This window comes from Phoxinus phoxinus, assembly GCF_949152265.1.
Source record: "Phoxinus phoxinus genome assembly, chromosome: 5".
Lineage (NCBI taxonomy): Eukaryota > Metazoa > Chordata > Actinopteri > Cypriniformes > Leuciscidae > Phoxinus > Phoxinus phoxinus.
The window spans coordinates 43,695,594-43,713,673 of NC_136880.1; the positions used below are offsets into that span (position 1 = coordinate 43,695,594).

At 39.5% G+C, this 18,080-nt stretch overlaps 1 protein-coding gene across 2 annotated transcripts in view; it reads left to right on the forward strand.

Moving 5' to 3' along the window:
• Positions 1 to 18,080, forward strand: part of LOC306998679 (receptor-type tyrosine-protein phosphatase mu) — a 301,697-nt gene that overhangs the window by 1,239 nt on the left and 282,378 nt on the right. The gene's annotated exons all lie outside the window — the stretch shown is intronic.

Genomic DNA, 18,080 nt, shown 5'->3' on the forward strand with positions numbered 1-18,080 from the left:
CGTTAGTTTATATGGAATAACGACTCTTTATAGTTTAATCGCGTCACTTTTGCATGAGATTGGCATTTTCTCTCAGTGAGCTTGATCAGTGTTTTTGACATTAAAACCTCATTTGAAACCTCAGTTAGTGACTGCATGCATGCAAAAATGTTTCAAGTTTATATCCAGTGTGTTTTTGACTGTATGCTGTGTGTGTGGAGGTGTGTGTGTGTGTGTGTGTGTGTGTGTGTGGAGGTGTGTTGCGGTTCCTCTGTTGGCCTGTAGGCGGCAGCATGGCTCACTCATAGCGACTGTACATATGCATATACTGTACATCACAGCTCTTCATCTGATCCTCACCGATGGCTTTGCCTGAAACACACACCTTGACTGTGTAAAACACTGTACCGTACATCCCTGAGCAGCTCATGCTTTATAAAAACATGAATAGCCACCTTTATATTCATTTATATTCTGTTCTCTGTAAGCCAGACCTGAGTTTGGGAGCACCAGTGTTGATATCAGATGATTATACAATGGTACCTTGATATATTAATTAATGTACATGTCCCAAAACTGATGATTCATATAGTATGGACCCAGCAAACAGGGAACGTTCTCAATATGTTCTCTCGATGTTCTGAACAAGGAATGTTAATACAACGTTCGTTCAAAGTCTTTAATAATATTCTCAAAACGTTCATGGTGTTCGTTTAATGTTTTTTTAAATGTTACTCATTGTTTCAGAGAACATCCAGAATTAACATTTCCGTGATGTTTGCAAAATGTACAACCAAAAAAAAATTTTTTTTATAAACCGTACATTTTGAACTCTCAGAGAACGTTCAGAAAAACATGAAAGTCCCGCTGTAGTCATTAATTATTTTATCCTTTAAAACTCATCTTTGATCACCAAAATGACATATTTAAACGTTTTTTCCTTCTTTTTACCAAATATCTTGAATGTAACTCGACACCCTTGCCTCATTTAGTATGCGTGGTTCTATGAATATGCAAATGAGCCCCGCCTCCACTCACTCACTCAGAGATCCACTGGTTGACGATCACACGTTGATCTGATTGGTAACAAGGTAGTGTGTGACGCCAGAAACACCAGCGATTTCAAACCGTGTTTTTGAGACTGTCTTTGGTTCACTGCAGTTTTAAGCAGAAAATACTCAGCAATGCTGTCCACTTATGAACTTACACATGCTTTGTCTTATTAAAGCGTATTAATAACACCACATAGACACATAAACAACATTACTTGATTTTCACCATGATTATCTAAAAAAACGAATGGTTTTTTAGTGGTTTGACTGAGGCTGTGTGTGTGTGTGTGTGTGTGTGTGTGTGTGTGTGTGTGTGTGTGTGTGTTGTGCGTGTGTGTTGTGCGTGTGTGTTGTGCGTGTGCGTGTGCGTGTGCGTGTGCGTGTGCGTGTTGGAGTCAGAGGAGAGTCGAGCTCTTTAGCATCCGTGTGATTTATAAGCATCTCTCGTCTCCACACACACCACACACACACACACACACACACACACAGCTCCAGCTATCATCGATTAGCACTGGGTAATCCGTATAAATAACACGCGTTCAGGTCTTCCAATATTCGGATGATTGATGGCGCTGTGTGCCGCTGGAGTCCGTCTGACTGACACTTACCGGCGCTTTAATTCACCAGAAGACTCGCTCGTAAGTTTGAGGCGTCACTCAAAGTCTGATTACTGCCGCTCGACTCGACGGCCGACACATCAAATGTGCTCGAGGAGAAGAAAAGCTTCACACTGCACGTCAGAAGTTCTGCTTAAAAGCCTAAAGTAGCCCATGTCTTATTTCTCTTTCAATGTTAAAGTTTCACACGCAGAGACCGTCACTCACAGACTCTGACACATCTGCATATGAATGCCTTCATGTAAAAAATCTTTATTCAACAACTTTCTACTAAAACCGATTCTAATTTTCTTTAAAAATAATCATGGTGGGCATAAAGTCGTGATGAAACGGAAGTAGCATCTTGTTTCTTAATCTTCTGTGTTGTGTCTTACATCAAAAAAGAAAAAAGTAGGGCGGGGACTTGTTTGTATGTATCAGTCGTTGATTGGATGTTGAGATGTGGGCGTGGCTCTCATGCATGTATGCAGATGAGCGTCAGCTTGAAGGGGCGGAGTCAGTTTCTCATTTATCACCAGTATGTAGAGCTGCACAATTAATTGTTAAAGCTGCAATATGTAAGATTTTTGTAATAAAATATGTAATAATCTCTTGCACAGTGTGATATATTTCCTGCAGTTGTGTACTTACAACATCCCAAAAGTTCCCAAAGATGTTTAATTTCAGAGAAATTCCAATTTTAAATAATGGCTCGTCGTGTTAAAATTTAATCATTGAATCAATCACTCAACCTGATTTAAAATAATTAATGCAGATTAATTAAACATGTTAAATAGACTGCAGTGGTTAACATTTAGTCAGAACCTCTAAATTAAAGCAATAAACACACCTGTTAGTGTGTGTGTGTGTGTGTGTGTGTGTGTGTGTGTGTGTGTGTGTGTGTGTGTGTGTGAATGACACTGCAGCTTCTATATATTAATATTAACTTTCTTGTGGAAAAAATGCTTGTGATGATGAGCTTTGAGTGATCATGTGACTCTCATCTCCGCTGTGATTGGTGGTTATTATCAGTGTATTAAATTGGTATAAAACAGAACATTAGTATTTTAATATGTCGGTAAATTATGAATGTAGTTTTTGTACAGGTGGAGTGTGTTTGAGAGAACGACGTGTCTCTGTGACTGTGTCACGTCTGACTTTTATCCTGACGAAAACAACAGCAGGTCTTACTCACGGCTAAACAACACGTGTGTGTGTGTGTGTGTGTGTGTGTGTGTGTGTGTGTGTGTGAGCCGAACATCATACGGCGGCGCTTCAGGAACAAATGCTGCGGATGAGCTCATGTTCGTGTGGTTATTTGTTCAAATGAAATCACGCTGAGATGAATGATCATTCTGTCATCATTTATTCACCCTCACGTTGTTCAAACCTGCATGACTTTCTCACATGTTTCTTACAATGGAAGTCGATAGTGACCAAACATTCTTCAAAATATTTTCATTTGTGTTCCACATCAAGGGTTTAAATGACGAGGAAAAGCGAGTAAAATATATATTTTTGTCTCCTAACTCCTGTAGTGAACAAACAACCAAACTATAACATCATCCTGGAAAATCTGCATAAATACCAGAGAAATGTCCTTTACCATTTACATCTGGTTTATAGCGTCGCAATCATTTTTATACAAGCGATATACAAATATACAAGTGGTATATTTTATAATAGTCTGAGTGGTAAATATTAATATCTCACGGTATCGAGCTTTTTATCACAGAAATGCAGTATAATCCCAGTAATGAATGTACTGTCCTCCTAACAGGTTTAATAAATGTATTTCATAATGCGACAAAATGTATGAATTAAACAAATGTTTCAAACTGATGAAAGTGCAAAAGAGATATATCGAATCAGAATTTTAGTCCATATCTAGAGCATGATTTAGTCCAGATTAAAATGAACATATAAGTATTGTACGAATCAGTTGATGGAAAAATATTTAAAAAAATTGCAAGGAATTATTGCGGTATTTGAATTTATGATTTTTTTTATGAATTTATTTCAAGGATAGCCCCTTGAGATGAACCATCTCATTTTCGAGGAGGTCCTATTTTGAGGTGCCCATGATAACAGTCCGGTGTGTGTTCATTCATGCAGCGTCTGATGGTTCAGATACGACATGCATCGCGAAGCTTCATACAGAGACTGAACTAGATATTTTCAATGGCGCTGAGTGAATGTGTGTGTGTGTGTGTGTGTGTGTGTGTGTGTGTGTGTGTGTGTGTGTGTGTGTGTGTGTGTGTGTGTGTGTGAGTGAGTGAGTGAGAGTGAGAGTGAGAGTGAGAGTGATAGAGTTATAGAGTGAGTTATAGTGTGAGTTATAGAGAGTGAGTTATAGAGTGAGTGAGTTATAGAGTGAGTTATAAAGAGTGAGTTATAGAGAGTGAGTTATAGAGAGTGAGTTATAGAGAGAGTTATGGAGTGAGTTATGGAGTGAGTTATGGAGTGAGTTATAGAGAGTGAGTTATAGAGAGAGTTATGGAGTGAGTTATAGAGTGAGTTATAGAGTGAGTTATAGAGAGTGAGTTATAGAGAGTGAGTTATAGAGAGTGAGTTATAGAGAGAGTTATGGAGTGTGTTATAGAGAGTGAGTTATAGAGAGTGAGTTATAGAGAGAGTTATGGAGTGAGTTATGGAGTGAGTTATGGAGTGAGTTATAGAGTGAGTTATGGAGTGAGTTATAGAGAGAGTTATAGAGAGAGTTATAGAGAGTGAGTTATAGAGAGAGTTATGGAGTGAGTTATGGAGTGAGTTATAGAGTGAGTTATGGAGTGAGTTATGGAGTGAGTTATGGAGTAAGTTATAGAGAGAGTTATGGAGTGAGTTATGGAGTGAGTTATGGAGTGAGTTATAGAGTGAGTTATGGAGTGAGTTATAGAGTGAGTTATGGAGTGAGTTATAGAGAGAGTTATGGAGTGAGTTATAGAGAGAGTTATAGAGAGTGAGTTATAGAGAGAGTTATAGAGAGTGAGTTATAGAGAGAGTTATGGAGTGAGTTATGGAGTGAGTTATGGAGTGAGTTATAGAGTGAGTTATTGAGTGAGTTATAGAGAGAGTTATAGAGAGAGTTATGGAGTGAGTTATGGAGTGAGTTATAGAGTGAGTTATAGAGTGAGTTATGGAGTGTGTTATAGAGAGTGAGTTATAGAGAGTGAGTTATAGAGAGTGAGTTATAGAGAGAGTTATGGAGTGAGTTATGGAGTGAGTTATAGAGTGAGTTATAGAGTGAGTTATAGAGTGAGTTATGGAGTGTGTTATAGAGAGTGAGTTATAGAGTGAGTTATAAAGACTGAGTTATAGAGTGAGTTATAGAGTGAGTTATAGAGTGAGTTATAGAGTGAGTGAGTTATAGAGTGAGTTATAGAGTGAGTTATAGAGTGAGTTATAGAGTGGGTGAGTTATAGAGTGAATGAGTTATAGAGTGAGTTATAGAGTGAGTTATGGAGTGAGTTATAGAGTGAGTGAGTTATAGAGTGAGTTATAGAGTGAGTTATAGAGTGAGTTATAGAGTGAGTTATGGAGTGAGTTATAGAGTGAGTGAGTTATAGAGTGAGTGAGTTATAGAGTGAGTTATAGAGTGAGTGAGTTATAGAGTGAGTGAGTTATAGAGTGAGTTATAGAGTGAGTGAGTTATAGAGTGAGTTATAGAGTGAGTGAGTTATAGAGTGAGTGAGTTATAGAGTGAGTTATAGAGAGTGAGTTATAGAGTGAGTTATAGAGAGTGAGTTATAGAGTGAGTTATAGAGTGAGTGAGTTATAGAGTGAGTTATAGAGAGTGAGTTATAGAGTGAGTTATAGAGAGTGAGTTATAGAGTGAGTTATAGAGAGTGAGTTATAGAGTGAGTTATAGAGTGAGTGAGTTATAGAGTGAGTTATAGAGAGTGAGTTATAGAGTGAGTTATAGAGAGTGAGTTATAGAGTGAGTTATAGAGAGTGAGTTATAGAGTGAGTTATAGAGTGAGTGAGTTATAGAGTGAGTTATAGAGAGTGAGTTATAGAGTGAGTTATAGAGAGTGAGTTATAGAGTGAGTTATAGAGTGAGTGAGTTATAGAGTGAGTTATAGAGTGAGTGAGTTATAGAGTGAGTGAGTTATAGAGTGAGTTATAGAGAGTGAGTTATAGAGTGAGTTATAGAGTGAGTGAGTTATGGAGTGAGTTATAGAGTGAGTTATAGAGAGTGAGTTATAGAGTGAGTGAGTTATGGAGTGAGTTATAGAGTGAGTTATAGAGTGAGTGAGTTATGGAGTGAGTTATAGAGTGAGTTATAGAGTGAGTTATAGAGTGAGTTATAGAGAGTGAGTTATAGAGTGAGTTATAGAGAGTGAGTTATGGAGTGAGTTATGGAGTGAGTGAGTTATAGAGTGAGTTATGTAGTGAGTTATGGAGTGAGTTATAGAGAGTGAGTTATGGAGTGAGTTATAGAGTGAGTTATGGAGTGAGTTATAGAGTGAGTTATAGAGTGAGTTATAGAGAGTGAGTTATAGAGTGAGTTATAGAGAGTGAGTTATGGAGTGAGTTATAGAGTGAGTTATAGAGAGTGAGTTATAGAGTGAGTTATGTAGTGAGTTATGGAGTGAGTGAGTTATAGAGTGAGTTATAGAGTGAGTTATAGAGTGAGTTATAGAGAGTGAGTTATAGAGTGAGTTATAGAGTGAGTTATAGAGAGTGAGTTATAGAGTGAGTTATAGAGTGAGTTATAGAGTGAGTTATAGAGTGAGTTATAGAGAGAGTTATAGAGTGAGTTATAGAGTGAGTTATAGAGTGAGTTATAGAGTGAGTTATAGAGTGAGTTATAGAGAGAGTTATAGAGTGAGTTATAGAGTGTGTTATAGAGAGAGTTATAGAGTGAGTTATAGAGTGAGTTATAGAGAGTGAGTTATAGAGTGAGTTATGTAGTGAGTTATGGAGTGTGTGAGTTATAGAGTGAGTTATAGAGTGAGTTATAGAGTGAGTTATAGAGTGAGTTATGGAGTGAGTTATTGAGTGAGTTATGGAGTGAGTTATGGAGTGAGTTATGGAGTGAGTTATGGAGTGAGTTATAGAGAGTGAGTTATGGAGTGAGTTATAGAGTGAGTTATGGAGTGAGTTATGGAGTGAGTTAAGAGCTGATGAAGAGCAGAATTTTCCTCTCTGCACCGCTGGAGAATGAAATTAAATATCTGAGAGCTCTGAGACGCAGAACCTGCAGCGAAATACTAATAAAATACATGCGTCAGTGATTAATGATGGCCAGAAGCGCTTCATATGAAAACCTCTCTCATGTTACGCCATTTTGTTATTTGGAGACAGAAAAATCTGTGGCGAAACAAGCGGCCTCTATATATTCATCTAACCAGCTGTTCACAGCATTAGAGCTTTACAGTGTGTGTTCTGGTGACACAACGGCCCTGTCCCAAACGCACCCTAAGCACTCGCCGTCTTCCTAATCGCAGAGCTCGTGAGCACACTTCTGAGAGCGGGACACCCTACGGTCTCATGGACCTAACGCGCGCGCCCATTGTAAGTCCACAAGACCGAACGTGCATATGAAGTGTGTGGGCCGATCGACAGGGCCGATATCTGGCGTTACACCACATGTGATGTTTTCTGCTGTAAACAATGTCAACAGTTTCACTTTTACTCGCTTGCTTATTAACATGCTCCAGTAATGTCTGCTTTATTGACTTCATTCTGAGTTTAATGTCGCCTTGTGTTTTGAGTTTTGATCAGAACTCAAATGAAAATCCCTTTTGCATTAAAGAATTTGAATTGTAACAAACCGGAATTAGAATTATGACAATTTCATCTGTTTTTTTTTGTGTTTTTTTTCAGATGTTTAATATCAGCTTCTCCACTTTCAGTCTCACACACACTCACACTTATTCACAGCACACACACACACTCACACTTATTCACAGCACACACACACACACACACACACACACACACACACACACACACACACACACACACACACACACACACACACACACACACACACACACACACACACACACACACACACAACACACACCCACCCACACACACACACACACACATATTCACTCATTCATTCACTCACTCACTCACATGCACACTTTATTGTGCTGTACGGTCGGTGTGTGTGTGTGTGTGTGTGTGTGTGTGTGTGTGTGTGTGTGTGTGTGTGTGTGTGTATGTGTGTGTGTGTGTGTGTGTGTGTGTGTGTGTGTGTGTGTGTGTGTTTGCTGTGATGTGATGTGATGTACAACACTAATTGGCCTTGAGATGTGACCGTGTGTGACAGCGCTGGACAAACAGACACACTAATTACATACAGACTTGTTTAAATGAAGAGGATAAAAGCTAATGAATCACACAGACAGAGAGATTGACTAATTGGTGTGTGCGAGAGAGAGAGAGAGAGAGAGAGAGAGAGAGAGAGAGAGAGAGAGAGAGAGAGAGAGAGAGAGAGAGAGAGACATTGGCTCTGTTCCAAACCCTAGTCTCGCTGTCTCTCTCTCTACATAGACGGCATCCTAATTCCTTCTTCTTAACTGATACAGAGTGAGTGATTTGAGACTCTCTACACACACACACACACACACACACACACACACACACACACACACACACACACACACACACACACACACACACACACACACACACACACACACACACACATGACTTAATGATTCTAAGGAAAAAGAGAGTTTTTAATGCTCCATCGACCATCTTTAGGTAAAGCATTGATATATATTTTTGGTATTTTCTCTTTTTATCCAAAAGACACATCCAAAGAAACATTCTTAAAGGACAAGTTCGGTATTTTACACTTAAAGCCCTGTTTACAGATCGTATCTGATGAAATAGAACGGTTAAGATTAAAATTTGGACACATGACCCCCCCCCCCCCCCCCCCCCCCACCTCACCTCCACAATGGCAGTCTATGTGCACTGGAAGATTACTTCCTAAAAACACATTAAACTTTCGTTTACAAAGACGTGAAACTCACCGAGTGGTCAGGGGTGTTCACTGATACGGTCCCAAAAAATATCGCTGAAAAAGATGCTTTCCAACAGGTTTTATCGTAGTGTTTGTCCAACTCCATTGACTTGTATTGAATGTGCTGTGAGGTACGATATTCCTCCGCCGCTTCTTCTTCTGCTTCTTCGGTGTATTCAATGAAATGCCAGCGGTTTGCTTGCAATTGGCAAAGGTGCATTATCGCCACCAACTGGGCTGGAGTGTCTATTATTCAAGCTCTCAACGGAAGAATCACAAGTGTGAGACTTTTGGGTCTACAATAGCTCCACAAAAGCGAAATAAACCTAAAATTCTCGGGACAGGAGCATGTGTCCAAATTTTAATCTTAACCTTTCTATTTCATCAGATACGGTCTGTAAACAGGGCTTTAAGTGTAAAATACCCAACTTGTCCTTTAAGACACAATAAACCGAGAAGCAACTGTGAGATAAGACTTGTCAGAGAATATAATCTCTTGTGAAGTTTATTTGTCATGTTTATGCGCACGTGCAATTGGAAAACAAGAAAGCATTTTTCCGCAGTGCATTGTGGGATTGGATGCATGTATGGCTGTAACAATTCAAGTACTCGATTTACAGTTTTTACCAACTGCTTACACACAAAATCTTTTCATGTCACACGATTTTTGAAACCTCTCACTCAAAATGCAAAACTACACAGCAAATCTCCAAAACCATAAGCTATTTCTCAGCCTTTGACTCAGTTTTCAATTGCATAAAACACTTTTTTCAAAACACTACACACAATTCTCTTCCTAAAACACAAAATCTAATGGGAAGTGACTTGCTTTCCTTTTCCAAACACAACCAATCAAAATGCTACACTTATTCACCAGGCCACACACACACTCCTCACATGTGCAAACACTACAGTAATTGCTGATCACACAATCACTGCTTTACTGTAGTATACAGTAGGCCTATGAATACAGTAGCTCACAGGACAGATTGCCTGTTTTGAACAATGGATTCCTGGGACCCCCCAGGACCCCACACACACAACAATTGTGTTCTTTACTGTATTCTAGAATATTTTTTTTGTTTACATATGTTTATGGTTTTGTTGTATGCTACTGTAAACAACAGTAATGTTAAATATTTTCTGTTTCAACATTGCATTGGTGTTTCCAGTGTAGATAATTCATAAGGTTTACAGTGTACTTGTTCTCCTCTCAGCAGATTACTGTCACTGTAGAACGTTACATTGAAATGTAGATATAAGCATGAAAGACCAAAGAGCTTTAGATTTAGAACAACAGTGTTTGCATGATATATCCAAAATTTACTATTATGAAAGAAGTGTTTGCCATTTGATGCGAATGCTTCATTCTGACTTGTGTTTATGGCATTTTGAATGCAGTGTTACATTTTGAAGGAGATGTGAGGCAATTTACATTTTGTGTGTGCAGTTTTGGGAATTGTGTGTAGAGTTTTGAAAGAAGGAGACATAGTTTTGAAAACGTGTGTAAGCAGTACTGTTATAAAAACCTCGATTGCGATTTACCCGTGTTGAGTAACCGTAAAATACCGGAAGTGATATAATGTGTGTAAACCCATATGATAACTTACTTTGATACTTTATTTAAAGCAATTATTATTGATTGATATTATATATTTGTATTTTAAGTCATTTTAAAAGCTGTTGTTCACTTGGATCTATTTTTTATTGCCATTTTATCCGATTAATCGATTAATCGATGGAATAATCGGTAGAATACTCGATTACTAAAATAATCGACAGCTGCAGCCCTAGCGCAGTTTAAATACTAAAGTCTAAAACACACAATTATTATGCATTCAGATCATGTTTTCTGGCGCAGTGTGTGTGTGTGTGTGTGTGTGTGTGTGTGTTTTCTGTTTTTACTGGAAAACAAGAAACCGGGTTTTTCGCAATGCATTGTGGGATTGGATGCATGTGAAACTGAAGGCTTGCAGAAGGCCTGCGCTCACTGTGTGTGTGTGTGTGTGTGTGTGTGTGTGTGTGTGTGTGTGTGTGTGTTTTCTGTTTTTACTGGAAAACAAGAAACTGGGTTTTTCGCAATGCATTGTGGGATTGGATTAATGTGAAACTGAAGGCTTGCAGAAGGCCTGCGCTCACTGTGTGTGTATGTGTGTGTGTGTACAATGACAAAATATTTTTACTGCATTTACTGCATCCAAATATTCTAAAAACACGATAAATCGAGATGCAATTGTGAGATAAGACTTGATTTCAGAGATTGATTGCTTTTGTCCTGTTTAAACTGCATGTTTATGCGCGCGTGCAATTGGAAAACAAGAAAGCGTTTTTTCGCAGTGCATTGTGGGATTGGATGCATGTAGGGCTGTATTTGTATTTTAAGTCATTTTAAAAGCTGTTGCTCACTTGGATCTATTTTTTATTAGGCCTACCACAAATTTATGTTTATCCGAGTAATCGATTAATTGATGAAATCATCGGTAGAATACTCGATTACTAAAATAATCGACATCTGCAGCCCTAGCGCAGTTTAAATCTACTAAAGTCCACCTTAAAACACACAATTATTTTATGCATTCATATCATGTTTTCTGGCGCAGTGCATTGTGGGATTGAATGCATGTGAAGCTGCTGGTTCAAAAGGCCCGCGCTCACTGTGTTTGTTTGTGTGTGTGTGTGTGTGTGTGTGTGTGTGTGTGTGTGTGTGTGTGTGTGTGTGTATACAAAAACAAATTAGATTTTATGCATCATCTATCATTTTTACTGCATTTACCGCATCCAAATATTCTTAAAACACGATAAATCGAGATGCAACTGTGAGATAAGACTTGATTTCAGAGATTGATTGCTTTTGTCTGGTTTAAACTGAATGTTTATGCACAAGTGCAATCGACATGCAATGTTTAACTGCACTAAAGTTGATCTAACACACAATTATTATGCATGCAGGTCATATTTTCTGCTTTTTTAACTGGAAAACAAGAAACGTGTTTTTCTCAGTGCATTGTGGGATTGAATGCTGGTCCAGAAGGCCTGCGCTCACTGTGTTTGGAGCAGATCCGTGTGTGTGTGTGTGTGTGTATACAAAGACAGATGATACAGCAGAGGAGTATTTTAGGGAGACAGACCGAGAGCGTGAAACAGATGTAAGTACGAGCGCGAGGGATTTCTATAGCGATGACGGCGAGAGATTAAGCCGCGCTTGAGTAATTTCCCATCACCATATTAAAAGCTGAGAAAAACAACAACTTGTTATGCAGCGGATTGTGTTTACACGAGTTAACATTCAGAGGAGCAAGAAGGTCCAGACACTCCAGAAATCCTGCTAATTAATGCTCCGAGGGTCTGCGTTCCCTCTAATGATGAGCGCGGGGTGAGGGGGGTTTGGATGGATGGACGGATGGATGGATGGATGGATCTGGGAAAACTCAGTCTGTTATTTACCGTCTCTGTGACCCGAAGAAGCGACTCGAGTTTGAAGGAAAGTGCGAAAGTCTCCGTGTTTATTTCTGCTCGCCAGTTTTCAGTGCCAGCGTGTTAATGAGCGGCGGTTGCCAGATAATTGAAATAATGGACGTTTTACAGTTTTTTTATTTCATCTGCTTGCCAAGCTGCAACCCTTTCAGTCTCTCTCTTGATTCTAACACTGAAGTGAGTTAAACTGCAGTTCATCGACTGGCCACTAGAGACTGAGAAGAGACTCAGTCCCATAGACCCGCATGTTAAAATGCCCAACTTTACAGCAGAAATAAACATGTTTACAGCCTAGTGCAAAAAGTGGTTTTGGTCTATATAGATAATCTTGCCCTTCATGGCGACTGTGAGGAGGTGATTTTTTTAATAACTCATCCGTTTAAATTATATTAAGCCTTAAAGTACTGCATAATTAGGGGCGTGGCCACTTGAGTGACAGGTGTATTGCCGCTGATGTCACTACTAGCCGTTTGTCTGCTGTGTGTTAGCGTCACGTCTCCTCAGCTAATCCGCCTCGCTGCACATTCTCGTTTATCCGGGAGTGATGCGCGGCCAAGATGGCGACGACCGGCTCCGCCCACTTTGGGCTTCAAAACCGATCTTCAGAAACACTACGGGTGACGACACACACACTACGCACATATTTTTTTCGTCTACGGTGCTTACACACAAAATCCTCACTTGTCACACAATTTCTGAAACCTGACACTCACACACCAGAAACACACAATCTGCCTTCGACTCAATTTCATAAAACACTTTTTGCAAACCACATCACGCACTTCTAACAGGATTTTTCATCTATCTATTCAAAGAATCAAGTAATGATTCGGAAAATTCCACTATGATCATAGAAATAAACTACATTTTACAATATTTTCAAATAGAAAACCACTGTTTTACATTGTAATAATATTTTAACATTTTTATCAACTAAATGCAGCCTTGGTGAGCACAAGGGCCTTCTATTGTATTATATTTTGTATGTATTTTTATTGTATGTTTTTTGATTATGATTTATCTATTTATTTCAAATTATTTATTTATTTGTCCTGTGATGATTTTTTAAGTTAATTACTTTAATTCAGTCAAATTTGATTTCCTTTTTCAAACACAACCTATCAAAATGCCACAGTAATTCATCAGTGCCTCTGTCATTGTCTTTGCGCACACACACACACACACACACACACACACACACACACACACACACACACACACACACACACACACACACACACACACACACACACACACAGTAAAAAATATAGTTTGGTTTCAATCTTGCTTTTGTGTTTACGTGAATTCTTCAACATCTCTCTGCCGATTACTTGTACATATGAGCGTGTGTGAGCGTGTGTGTGTGTGTGTGTGTGTGTGTGTGAGTGTGTGTGTGTGTGCATGAGCTCATGAAAGAAGAGCTTTAGGTTTTGAATAACTGTGAATATGATATATCCAAAAGTATAATATTATGGCAAAGGTGTTTGCAACGTAAGACAACCGTGTGGTTTTGAGATGTGTTTGTGATGTTATGAAAGCAGTGCTTCATTTGGCAAGAGATGTGAGGCATTTTGCATTTTGTGTGTGCAATTCTCAGATTTGTGTGTAAAGTTTTGAAAAAAAGAGGCAAAGTTTTGAAAATGTGCGTAAGCAGTTTTATAAAAAAAGACTGTAATAAATCTATTTTGCACTAGTAACACAAAATAGTTCCTCTCAGAATCTCCAGGAAAAAAAATGTCCCCATTGAAACCCATCAAAACTGCAATTAAAAGTTAAAAGTTTTGAAAAAGTGTGTAAGAAGATAATACACGAGCCGCAGAAGTGGTGGGAGGAGAGGTTTGGCAGCGCCGGCGTTTGCATCTCGACCTGCGGTGGGCGAACCAGTGTTCGATCTCGCGCTCGCTCGTCTGATCGTTCACCGGTTACCGGTTACTGTCTCTGATCCACTGAGATGCTGAATCAGGGACTGGACAGCCTGCCAACACACACGACACATCACGATCTGTTTGAGAGAGTTAAGCCAGGGAATGACACAAGCTTTGTTTTTTTTATTATTATGATATTTTCATTTTTTGACAATAAACAAGAGAACATAAAAACACGAATCCCTCCCAAAGACTTAACCCTGCGGCCTCTTTACAATGGGGTCATTAGTGGATACATAAGTTACAGTTTTTACCAACTGCTTACACACAAAATCTTTTACATGTATATCCAGGGTGTGTGGTGGGAGAATGACACGCTTTAACACGAAAAAATTATAAGCAATACATTCAAACTCAATTAAATGTATTTGTCAATTGAAGTATTTATTGAAATATATGGAGTTGTGTTGTGTTGCAGCTTGACAAAAATGTGTTCCTTTTTGAAAATTTTGTTTATGGACATTTTTTAAAAAGACTTTCCTGGTAAAATGTTAGATTTTTTTTTTTTTATATTCAAGGGAACCTATTATGCACCTTTTTACAAGATGTAATACAAGTCTTGAAGTAGTTATTGAAATACATGGAGTTAAAGTGGAGGAAGTTGCTGTGCAGCTTGACATATCATTTGTTCCTTTTTTAAAAATTTGTTAATGGACTTTTTTTTTTTTTAAAGGCTTTCCTGGTAAAATGTTAGATTTTTTTTTTTTCATAATAGGGAACCTATTATGTCCATTTTTACAAGATGTAATATAAGTGTCTCCGATGTTTCCAGAATGTGTCTGTGAAGTTTCAGCTCAAAACTGGATATTTGAGTGGAAGAGAAAGCGTGTATGTTTCTTTAAATGCAAATGAGCTGATGAGGCCCCACCCACTTTCCAGAAGAGGGCGGAGCCTGTACAGCTTGTGCCTCGTATACTCTGGCAAAAACTAAAACATCTGTGTGGTCTTTGATAATCGTCTCTATCGCGTGACATTAATAAGAACACATTTCTTACTCGAATGCTGCTGGTAAAAGCATTTTTGCCGAGCAAAGACGTTTTTCTTCTTCTTCTTTCTTTAAAATTTTGATTAATGGGAACCGTGACCTGTAAGGAAATATCTGTCTATATCAGCAGATATCAATAGTTATATCCATCATTTCAAAAGGGAGACTGTAATTATGACCGACGATACACAAACCGTGTACAGCAGCATTTACACCATTTTGAATATCAATCATATTTATCACTTTAGTTATTATGTTATTATGACAATATTCATGCATGGGAATTCTTAGCTTTGTTTCCATCCACCTATTTTATGTATTATGGGATATCGTATGATAATAAAACGGCAAGATGCGCATAAATTCAAAAAATGCTCATAAAAAAAATGTTCAATTGATCAATTTTCCACCACAGGATAAAACATTTTAAAAGATAATTCTGACTTTATTTCTCACAATTGCAAGTTTATAACACACAATTCTGACTTTAAACACACAATTGCGACTTTATATCATGTAATTCTGATATAAAGTCAAAATTGTGAGATGAAAACTCGCAATTGTGAGAAAAAAAGTCAGAGATAAGAAGTCGTAATTATCTTTTTTATCCTGTGGCGGAAACAAGCGTCCATAGCATAAACTACGCTGGAAACACATTTACTGAATACATCCCTCAATAATGTCATGTGACTTTGCCTCAGCAAAGGCTGTGATTGGATAATTGGAGTAACCAGTGAAACCAATGGCGTCGCAGCGTCTCTAATGTTGGTTTGGTGTTTCTGAAAGTCGAAGTGTGTGACACACGAGTGTCCAGAAGCGTCTCACACCCATGAGTGTGTTCCCGAACATTACAGAAACTAACAGTTTTATTACTCATATTCTGCACTGGTTTTGTTCTCTTGAACACATGGGGTTGAAACGCTGCTTTATTCACAAATAATAATATTTCAAAAAAGTTTTATGCCATAATCCAATTTTGTGCATAACCTAAATTCACAACTTTGCATGTAAACGCGGCTCATCATGCTCCTCATCAGCATTATATTTAGTATATTTATACATTATATATCAAGTATAGTGTCATAAATGTAAATATTTTGGATGCGATTAATCGTTTCACAGCCCTAAATAATATCTTCAGGTAGGGCTGTAAACGATTAATCGCGATTAATCGAATCCAAAATAAAATTTTGTGTTTAATATGTGTGTGTGTGTGTTGTGTATAATTATTTTGTATATATAAATACACACACATGCATGTATGTATTTGAGAAATATTTGCATTTATATACTTCATATATATTTTTATATGATTTATATTATATATTAATAGAACTATTTTATATATAAATAACACATTTTTCTTAAATATATACATGCATGTGTGTTTATATATATAAAAATAATTATACATAACACACACACACACACACACATATATTGTCATGATTCCTGTCTTGTGTTCCACTTGTCTTTTGTACTTTTGTAATTTCCTGTCTTGTGCTAAGTTTTGTAGTCCTATGTAGTTTTTCATGTTGATTGGTCTCCCCAGGTGTATCTTGTTTCCTCATTATCTAGTTAAGCTTGTTTGCCCCTTTGTATTTATAGCCCTTGTGTTTCACTTGTTACTTTGTCAGTTGTTGTACATGTATGGTTGCTGCTAGTTTGGTCCTGCTCGTGGTTTTGTTTCTTTGTCGCTCGTGTTCTTTATTATTTTGTTCTATGTGTGATTTCATTAAAACCCTGCGGATAGATCCTCGCCTTCGCCTACTTCCTCCAGCACATTACAGAACAACTGACCACTATGGATCTAGCAGGTATTATCCGGAACCCACTGAGCAAACTTTGTTCAATTTATCAATATGATCGCAGCATTGAAAATTATGTGGAAGAGTTCCTTTTTTATAGTCACCTCGTTCCTGGTGACAATGCTATGCTAAAGGACTGTTTCTGGAGTGGACTAGAACAGGACATTAGCTTAAATTTACCAGAGGAAGACCCCAGCTGGACCCTGGCACAGTATATTGACTTTGTTCTACAGTTTTGTGGATCCCCCTTCACTGTAGGGGAGGTGGAGAAGGATGTTATAACGTCTGCCGAGCCTGCGCTCCACGTCAGCCCCGCCGAGCCAGTGTCTGCGCACAAGATGGCCGCCGCCGAGCCAGTGTCTGCGCACAAGATGGCCGCCGCCGAGCCAGTGTCTGCGCACAAGATGGCCGCCGCCGAGCCAGTGTCTGCGCACAAGATGGCCGCCGCCGAGCCAGTGTCTGCGCACAAGATGGCCGCCGCCGAGCCAGTGTCTGCGCACAAGATGGCCGCCGCCGAGCCAGTGTCTGCGCACAAGATGGCCGCCGCCGAGCCAGTGTCTGCGCACAAGATGGCCGCCGCCGAGCCAGTGTCTGCGCACAAGATGGCCGCCGCCGAGCCAGTGTCTGCGCACAAGATGGCCGCCTCCGAGCCAGTGCCAGCGTCTGTTCCTGAACCGGAGCCAGCGTCTGTTCCGGAACCTGTTTCTGTGTTTGTGTCTGTTCTTGTGGCCGTTACTGTTCTGGTGTCCGTTCCTGGGCCGGCGTCCATTCCTGTTTCTGAGTCTGCCCCAGGGTCTCCAGACAAGATGGTCGCCGCTGAGCTGGTGTCGGTTCCTGAGCCGGTGTCTGTTGCTGTTCCTGAGCCGGTGTCTGTTGCAGTTCCAGTTCCTGAGCCGGTGGTGTCTGTTGCAGTTCCAGTTCCTGAGCCGGTGGTGTCTGTTGCAGTTCCAGTTCCTGAGCCGGTGGTGTCTGTTGCAGTTCCAGTTCCTGAGCCGGTGGTGTCTGTTGCTGTTCCCGTTCCTGAGCCGGTGGTGTCTGTTCCAGTTCCTGAGCCGGTTGTAACTGTTCCTGAGCCAGGGTCTGTCTCTGTTCCGCCTTGGTCGTCTCCTCCCTGGCCGCCTGAAGGGTCGTCTCCTCCCTGGCCGCCTGAAGGGTCGTCTCCTCCCTGGCCGCCTGAAGGGTCGTCTCCTCCCTGGCCGCCTGAAGGGTCGTCTCCTCCCTGGCCGCCTGAAGGGTCGTCTCCTCCCTGGCCGCCTGAAGGGTCGTCTCCTCCCTG